Source organism: Coenobita brevimanus, chromosome 62, assembly GCF_032717465.1.
Source record: "Coenobita brevimanus isolate Jiangsu-jjx chromosome 62, ASM3271746v2, whole genome shotgun sequence".
Lineage (NCBI taxonomy): Eukaryota > Metazoa > Arthropoda > Malacostraca > Decapoda > Coenobitidae > Coenobita > Coenobita brevimanus.
In genome coordinates this window covers 35,590,031-35,599,467 of record NC_137015.1, presented here as the reverse complement: position 1 = coordinate 35,599,467, position 9,437 = coordinate 35,590,031, and positions in this window count along the sequence as shown.

Here is a 9,437-nt window from a genome sequence, read left to right as displayed (position 1 = left end):
CCATAAACTCCAACCATCCCTTGGATGTAAACCTGCACCGGCTCAATCCGACTGGAGCGCTGTAATTACCCACTAAACCATCAGGCACCATAATTTGGTTATTTGGTTACCACCCAGCATAGTAAATGGTTTGCTGGTGTACAGGAACCCATTTGGCTTGTCACTCAGTGTAGTCACCCATAACCAGAAGGAAGTGGAAAGAATGATGGAAAGAAAAACAGATGTGGGAGTGTAAAGTCACCCATAGGGAGGAGGAGGAAAGAATGAAGGATAGAAAGACAGAAGAGGAAGGAAAGAAAGAAGGAAAGAGGTGAGGAAAGAGCAGACACCAGAGAGCAGCACCATGGGGCAGTATAATGTTAAATATTGCAATGAATAATATAATGACCCAGTGGGTCAAAGAAGAAAAAAGATTTAGATTTGATGACACACCTGCAAAACTAGACTTAATGCTAATCAGAGAACCTGACATAATTGAATCTCTGAAATATCTGTGTCCTATAAGAAAAATTGACCATGAAGTGACTGAGTTCCAAATGATAGAAGGGAACGTGATGCCAAGAGATGAGATATACAGGTATGGAAGATACAACTTTGGGAAAGCAAAGTTTACAGGAATGATGAAATTTTTCAAAGATGTCGATTGGAGAGAATTCAGAGAATCAAGAGAGATGCATAAGAAGTGGGATATGTTTCTAGGCCTTTACAACTCAGGTGTGGAAAAATATGTGCCAAGAGTAAATGGGAGAGAGAACTGGAAAACTGATTGGCCCAACAGAAGGTGTATGATAGCAAAAAAAGAAAGGGACATGGCATGTAACAAATGGCAAAAGAGAGGTAAGAAAAGAACAAAGGAAGAACACGAAAGAACTAGAAATGAATATACAAGAATCCGTAGAGAAGCAGAAAGAAATTCTGAAAGAGGTATAACTGAAAAATGTAACGAGGAACCTAAATTTTTCTATATGTTTGTCAATGGCATACTGAAACACAAGGAAGGAATCAATATGCTGAAAGTAGAAGAGAAGGTCTATAAAGATGCGGTAATGGACGCTGAAATAATGAACAAAAGTTTTCAATCGGTTTTCACTAAGTAAAGTGATTTTGAGGAGAGGGAGGAAGGGATGAGAAATGCAGTGTTAAAAGATGTAAAAGTGGAAGTGCAGGAAGTGTATAAATTACTGGAAACTCAAGATTTAAGGAAAGCCCCAGGGCCTGATGTTATCTCTAATTGGATACTAAAGGAATACAGAGAACAACTGATGGATAAGATTCAAGGTTTAATTGTGTGTTCTCTGGAAGAAGGGAAAGTGCCTTGGGAATGGAAGAGGGCCAAAGTGGTACCAATTTCCAAAGGAAGGAATAAGAAAAAGCCCCTGAATCATAGACCAGTGTCCCTGACCAGCATGGTCGCAAAATTGTGTGAAAGAATCTTGAAAGACATGTGGATAAAATATCTGGAGGAGATGGAAATTTCAGCTGAAGGTCAGTTTGGATTCAGAAATGGAAGGCCATGTGTCTAATTTGCTGAGCTTCTACTCAAGGGCAATTGATGGGCTACAGGAGAGAAAGAGCTGGGTGGATTGTGTGACTTAGATCTGGAGAAGGCCTTTGATAAGGCATCCTATAAGCGACTAATGTGGAAACTGGAGCACACAGGAGGACTGAAGGGGAACCTCTTGGAGTGGATAAGAGACTTCATGAGAGACCGACAGATGAGGACAGTAATAAAAGACATGATGTCAGGGTGGAGGGAAGTAACAAGTGGAGTACAGCTGGGCTTGGTACTGGCACCTGTAATGTACCTGATTTAAGTAAATGATATGGTGGATGGAGTGAAGAGTTACGCAAGTCTGTTTGCAGACGATGCAAAGATTGTGAGGAGAATAGAAGTTGAAGAGGACTGTAAAATGCTGCAGGAGGAGTAGACAGGATTTACGAGTGGAGCTGGGTATGGGAAATGAAATTCAACGCAAAAAAATGCAAAATACTGGAAACGGGTAAAAATACAACGAGGCCATCACTGAATTACTCAATGGGAAAGGAACCAATTGCTAAAATGAGAGAAGAGAAGGACTTGGGAGTGTTGGTCCAGGATAATTCGCCACCCGAAAAACACATTAATAAGACTGTCAGAGAGACATACAAGCTTTTGACAAATATAAGAGTGGCATTTCAATACATGGATGAGGAGATAATGAAAACATTGATAGTGGCTATGATCCATCCCAGGTTGAAATATGGGGCAGTGGTGTGGTCTCCACATAAAAAGAAAGATATAAACAAGATCAAAAGAATACAATGAGCAGCAACCAAAATGATCCCTAGCTTGGCAGATCCATCGTACAAAGACTAGAAAAGCTGGGTCTGCCTTCCTTTGAAGAAAGAAGAGAAAGGGGCAACATGATTGCAGTGTTCAGGGTCATGATGGGAGTGGACAAAATTGAAAGAGCTCTGTTTGTATGGGATGGGAGCGCAATAAGAGGGCATGGAAAGAAATTGAAAAAGACAAGTTACCTGAAGGATATATCAAGAAATACAGTTTTCCATATACATGCACTGACCTGTGGAATTTCCTTGACAAAGATTATCCAGTCGTAAAACTTAAATGAGTTTAAAGAAAAGTTTGGTTAAGACATGGAGACGGGACCCCATAAGCGTAGCTCATTTCCTGTTTATCACAACTAGGTACTGTAAAGACAACTACAGTAGGTAGGTGTGTACACACACACACACACACACACACACACACACACACACACACTACACCGCTAGTCGGCTCAGTGGTAACGCTCTCACCTAGCATCTGCCAACACAGGGGTTCGCACCTAGCTCAGGATGCGAAAAGTTTCACTGACGAAGTGGGTGGGTACTGTCCCCCTTGAGCAAGGGGATGGGTGTGTGCATGTGTAAAGATCAAGGCTTTGTCCTTAGATCGGATTATATGAGCACTCAGCTCTCTTCCGGGAGGGTAAAAAGCTGATGATCACCACCATCACATGATCCTGACCAGCCCAGTGAATTACACATACATGCATACACACACACACACACACACACACACACACACACACACACACACACAAATCTTGCCGCACAGCACGGGTAGAACGCGATGGGACGCAAGAAAAAACCGATAGCACAGGCTCATTCAGTCTGAAATGTGTTGAGAAGTGTGAAATCGAACAAAGAATGTAGAATTGAATGCTAACTTATTAGAACACATGGATGAAAGAGTAATTTTTTTCTGATCAGCAAACATTTTTGTTCCATTTCCTCCTCTAAAACTGCAAAACCCATATGAGTGTGGGGTAGAAGTCTGTAAGATGTGAGAATGGACTGATGGCCATATGCTCGGTCAGTCCAAAATTGTTGGGAAGCGTGAAATCGCATGAAGAATGTGGAACTGAGCACTAGCTTACGAGAACATATGGATGAATGTACTGTATAATATTTTTTCTCTGATTAGCAAACATTTTAGTTCCGTTTTGTCCCCTAAAATTGCAAAACCCATAAATTTTCATCTAACCATACACCCTTGAGTGTGCCTAGGACAGGTACCCAGATGTAAGCTGGCCAATCACAGCAAGTCTGATAGGTGACATCACTGCCCCTGACATTCAAATTTCGTCGCCGTGCCAGCTGCCCTCCCGTGTCGCCCTGAGTTTTTCCCTGTGTTGATTATGACCAGTCACATTATGCTGAGCATGTTAGAACAAAAATGTGTTACTCAACCAAGCATTACTCAAGGATTGAGTGTAAAAGAACGATACAATGGATGAGAAGTGTCGTATTCGCTAGAACAGAAACTGATCGTTAGGAATGGTTTAATTGTGAAAATTTCATATTCACAGACAAAATACATCGATAACAATGCTGCTTCACAAAGTTAGGAGAAATATGAAAGAAAGGGGTCATCTGGTTCACAATGGAGAAAATCGGTGTAAACACAGCTAATCCAGTCCCTCCAGTCTTTTTAGGGACTATTATCCAAATATTAGGCAAAGAAGCAAGTGCAAACTTTTGGGCCATGATCCAATTAACATTTACTTCCATATACTGCTTCATTTGGTTATTGAGGGGTTTTGTCACTGCGGCAGTTTGGAAGACTAATTAACCACGATCATGGCAGTTTGATCATATTGGAATAGATTTGTGTTCATGCTTGACACTGCCACAGACACTTGTATCTTTCTTAGAAGCCACTGCATGGGTTAAATGAAAGTATATTAAGATAAGAATCATACAAATACAGTTGGGCACCAGGTTTTGCAGTTACCATCAAATATTCCTGTGATTACACATTCTCGACTAAAAAATGCACTTTCACACCCTCAGGCAACACAAGTTTCAGATTCTTGCCATGGCGATGCCAGGGCCAACACTCAGTTTCGGCCTGTTTCCTGCATGTGTTCAGTGTGTCTGCAAGTTGAGTGTTACACTCTTGTGTCCTTAATTAATAACTTATGGAAATATGTCATCTTGTGTTTCAAGTGGAGCCGGAGGTGGACCAGGTGATGATGGAAATGGGTGGAATAATGCATGAACCTGGAAAAGCAGGTGGTAAAGGGAAGGCCAAGTGTGACTACCACAAGGGGGTGAAAAAACACAAGCATGATGGCAAGCTAAAAATAAAATTGTAGCGGATACTCCCTATCATCGAGTCCACTAAACCCTTCATCCTGGTCTTTCTGGTGAGTGGTATGTTTGAATGGAGGGAATGTGTGTGTTACATGTGTAAGTAAAATTGCTAATACATACAGTATTTAGGTGTATTTTATGATGTTTTTATGTTACATACTATATTTAAGTGTACAATATTTTATGATTTTATGTTTCACTGATAATGTTACCTTATGATTTAATGGGTTAATAGCAACATTTCAAGTAATTTTAGGATGTACTGAAAGTAGGAAATACACTAGTGGGATGAGGTTTCATCTATTAGCTTATTTCCCATAATGTCAATGCCCCAAATTTGGCGGCACTTTTCACATCCTATTAGACGCGAAACCTTGTGCCCTACTGTACAGAGATTGCCACCAAGACATGCTGTGTAGACAACCTACGTGATTATGCGCTACACTTGCTGCTATCCGTGGCAGCCCAGTAGACTAGACTGGCAGTCTCGTGAATTTCAAGTGACCTCCCCTAATTTTATCTAGGTTAAAAGAGGGGCCTGACCATCCAATGCTGGAAAATTGGTGGTGTAACTGTGTGTGTGTGTGTGTGTGTGTGTGTGTGTGTGTGTGTGTGTGTGTGTGTGTGTGTGTGTGTGTGTGTGTCGTTTATCTATCAGATACATTTATGTGATGCTACAGAATGTGGTGAAAGTTTTTTGGCATATCAGATAAGCCAGAATTCCATGGGCTTGAATGATGAGTGAATGAAAGTGTGGCCCACTGGACTGGGCAAACTCAGGCTGTCTGGACGCTGCTATTCCTCACCCTGCCCTTGGGTGGGAAAGGAGGTCCGGATGATGATGATGAAAATGAATGATGATATCTATACAGTAATCCCTTGATTATCTGACGAAATGGAGCCAGAGGCATGTCCAGGTAATGGCTCCATCTGGATAATGGACTTCTCCCCTGGTCCCCCCTTCGTACAAAACCTAACTTTGAAAGCCAGTGTGAAAGGCACCTTCAGTACATCATACAACAGTTTTTCCTGTTCTTTAACACTATCTGGTCAAGCAGACCTATAAACCACAGCCAAGGAATTACCATTTAAGCAAGCACCACTGCAAGGCCATACCCTGCAGTGACCATAATTTTCACCCGGACGTGAGCATTTTGTTCGGATAAAATGGAAAAATGTACGAATAAAGGTTTTGAATGGCCAGATCATTGTCCAGATAATGGACTGTCTGGATAACAGGGGGATTACTGCATATATATACATATATAATGGAGAGAGAGAGAGAGGAAAGGAGAGGAGAGGAGAGGAGAGGAGAGGAGAGAGAGAGAGAGAGAGAGAGAGAGAGAGAGAGAGAGTTCAGTTGTGAGATCCTACCAATGAGCATATACTGTACTTCTTTTATTACTACAGTTATGGATCTAAAGTTAACATTTTTTTTTTATCTAAGTCTCAAACATCATTAAGATTACAAACAATAAACAGAGATTAACAGGACAACCCAAAATTACCAAATCATTAGTCTTCTTAAAATATATTAAAAAAAATAAAATAAAGCACTACAGCAAAAATGCACAAAACATTTCCATTCACTCATTCATCATCTAATCCACCGCTGCCCCACAAGAAGCATATAAGCCTAGGGCTAGGCAAGTTGGTCCTGACATTTAAGATGAGAGTGACCAGCCTCACTCATCCCTGAGTGGCATTACGTGAGCAATAAACCCCAACTACCCCTTGGATATAAACTAACACTGACTCAATCCAACTGGAGTGCCTTAACTGCCCACTAAACCACCAGATGCCATAATTTGGTTATATGATTACCACCCAGCATTGTAAATGGTTCCTGATGTAGAGGAAACCATTTGGCTTGTCACTCAATGTAGAGTCACCCATAGACAGGAGGAAGGGGAAAGAATGAGGGAAAGAAAGAAAGAAGAGGAAGGGTGGAAAGAAGGAAGAGAGGAAAGGGCAGGCACCTGAGAGCAGCACTACATTGAGTGAGTGGATGGTGGGTGTCCCCAGAAAACACAAATGTAAAATAATCCAAAAAAACAATGCACAAAAATAAAACTCACCAGTTAGTGGTAAAACTCCCAAAATACTAAGCTGACTCTAGTCTACTCAACTTGGTGTTTGGGTCAGTGGAGGAGAAATAGGGGCGTGGAGGAAGTTGAGAGACGGAAGAGAGTTATATGTAGAGAGGAAGAGAGCAGTGAAAAGATTAGTAACAGAGAGTAAGAAGAGAGTGGATGATGGATTTGGAAGGAATTTGAGTGTAAAGTAGAAGGAATGTAAGAAAATGTTTTGGAAAGAGGTAAAGAAACACAAGGTGTTAAACAAGTTAGTCAAGGAGTGAAAGATAAAAATGGTAGATTAATAGTGGAGAAGGGAGAAAAAGTGAGCAAATGGAGAGAACAATTTAAAGAATTGTTGAACACCGAGAATGAGAGTAATGCGAGTGCAAATGGCTGGGAGAAGGAGGGATGTGAGAAGAGAGGAAGATATCAGTAGGATGGGAGTTGTGGAAGCAATGAAGAAAGTCAAAATGGGGAAAGCCCCAGGAATTGGTGGTGTGTGTGGTGAAATGCTGAAGCGTGAGGGAGAGATAGCAGTACAATGGATGTGGAAGATGTGCAGATTGACCTGGAGGAAGGTAGAGTCCCGGAGGATTGGAGGTCAGGTGTAATAATTCTCCTGTACAATGGAAAAGGGGAGAAAGAAGTGCGTGGTAATCATAGGGGCATTTGTCTTCTTAGTGTAATTGGAAAAGTATATGGTTGGATACTTATTCACATAGTTTGAGAAATAACAGAGGAATTAGTTAGAACAGAAAGGTTTTAAGAAGAGAAGAGGTTTTGTAGATCAGATATTCATTTTTTGGTCTTTAGTGAAGAGGTTTTTAGAGAAGCGAAAGAGGTTGTATGTTGCCTTCATGGATCTGGAGAAAGCATATGACAAGATGTAGAGACAAGGACTGTGGAAAGATTAAGAGTACATGAAGTAAAGGGATGGTTGTTGAATGCTGTAAGAGTATGTATGAGGGTGCTAAGGCTGCAGTGCAAGAGGATAGTGAACAGAGTGAATTTTTCTATTTGAATGTTGGACTGAAACTGAGATGTGTCATGTCTCCATAGCTGTTCATCTGTATATGGATGGGGTTATAAAAGAGACACAAGGTAGGGCAGTGGATCTTTGAGTGGCCCTAGTGAGAGAGGCCAGTGTGTGGAAACTCCCAGTACTGTTGTTTGCAGACAATACTGTGTTGTTAAGTGAAGATGAAGGGGAGCTGAAGGCTTGGTGAATGAGTTTGGGAGTGTGTGTAAGAAACGAAATCTAAAGGTGAATGCTGGGAAGAGTAAAGTTGTGGTTTTCGAGCGAAATGAAGTCACTGAATGCACAGTGAGGTTGCATGAGGAGGAAATGGAAAATGTGGGTGTATTTAAGTACTTGGATAGTGTAATGAGTAAGGATGGAAGTTTAGAGGATGAAGTGCTTGAAGGGGTACAAGGAAGAAAGGTTGCTAGTTCTTTGAAAGCAGTGATAAATTAACAGGGAAGTGAGCATGGTAGTGAAAAAGTTGCTGCAAGACAGAATTGTGATACCAACTCAGATGTATGGAAGTGAAGCTTGGACCTTGTTGGAGGGACACAAGTCTAGAGTGAGAGCAGTGAAAATGAGTTATTTGAGAGGAACATGTGCAGTCATATGGAGAGACAGACTGACAAATAAGGAAGCGAAGGAGCGTTGTGGTGTGGATATGGATGTGATAGGAAGTGTTAGGAGAAATACACTGAGGCGGTTTGGCCTTCTGGAGAAGATGGAAAGTGAGAGACTGACGAGGAGAGTGTATGTGAATGAAGTGGAGGGGGGAAGAGGGAGGGGGAGGCCAAGGATGAGATGGAGGGATGGAGTGGAGAGGTATATGAGAACAGGGGGTGTGAGCTGGAAGCAGGGCAGTGAAATGGCGGGGGACAGGGAGACATGAACGTGATTTGTTTGTGGCCACCTCTTACGGAATCAAGGCGTCTGGCAGTAGATGGATAAATAGATATAATTTTTATATCAGTGCATTTTTGCTGTAGTGCTTTTTCTGTCTTTTGTATTATAAGAAGACTAATGGTTTGGTAATTTTGGGTATTTATGTTTGTCTCTATTTTTGTTTATGATCTTAGTATTTATGATGTTTGGAAAAAAAAAAAAAAGGTAAACTTTAGATCCATAACTGTAGTAATAAAACAAGTATATGCTCCTTGGTAGGATCCAACATCTGTGCCCTGATGATGGCCACGTGAGGTATCTGAAAATGTGTGTGTGTGTGTGTGTGTGTGTGTGTGTGTGTGTGTGTGTGTATGTGTGTATATATATATATATATATATATATATATATATGATTATTTATGAGTGTGTTGTCCCAGATGACTGGTTGAAGAGTGTAATTGTAAATGTGTATCAGGAAGGGTGATGCCCTGGGAAGAGGAAATTATAGAGGTATAAAGCTTTTAGATCAGATAATGAAGGTAATGGAGAGAGTTTTAGAAGGTATGATTAGAAAAAGAGTGAATATTGATGAGATGCTGTTTGGGTTTATGCCAGGTAGGGGGACCACTGATGCCATATTCATTTGTTTGACAGCTTCAGGAAAAATATATTGGTAAAAAAAAAAGGGATCTGTATTTTGTTTCTGTTGATTTGGAAAAGGCCTTTGACAGAGTCCCTAGAGAGGTGGTGAAGTGGGCAATGAGAAAACTTGGCTTCGAGGAGTGGCTGGTTAGGGTGGTTATGGTTATGTCCTC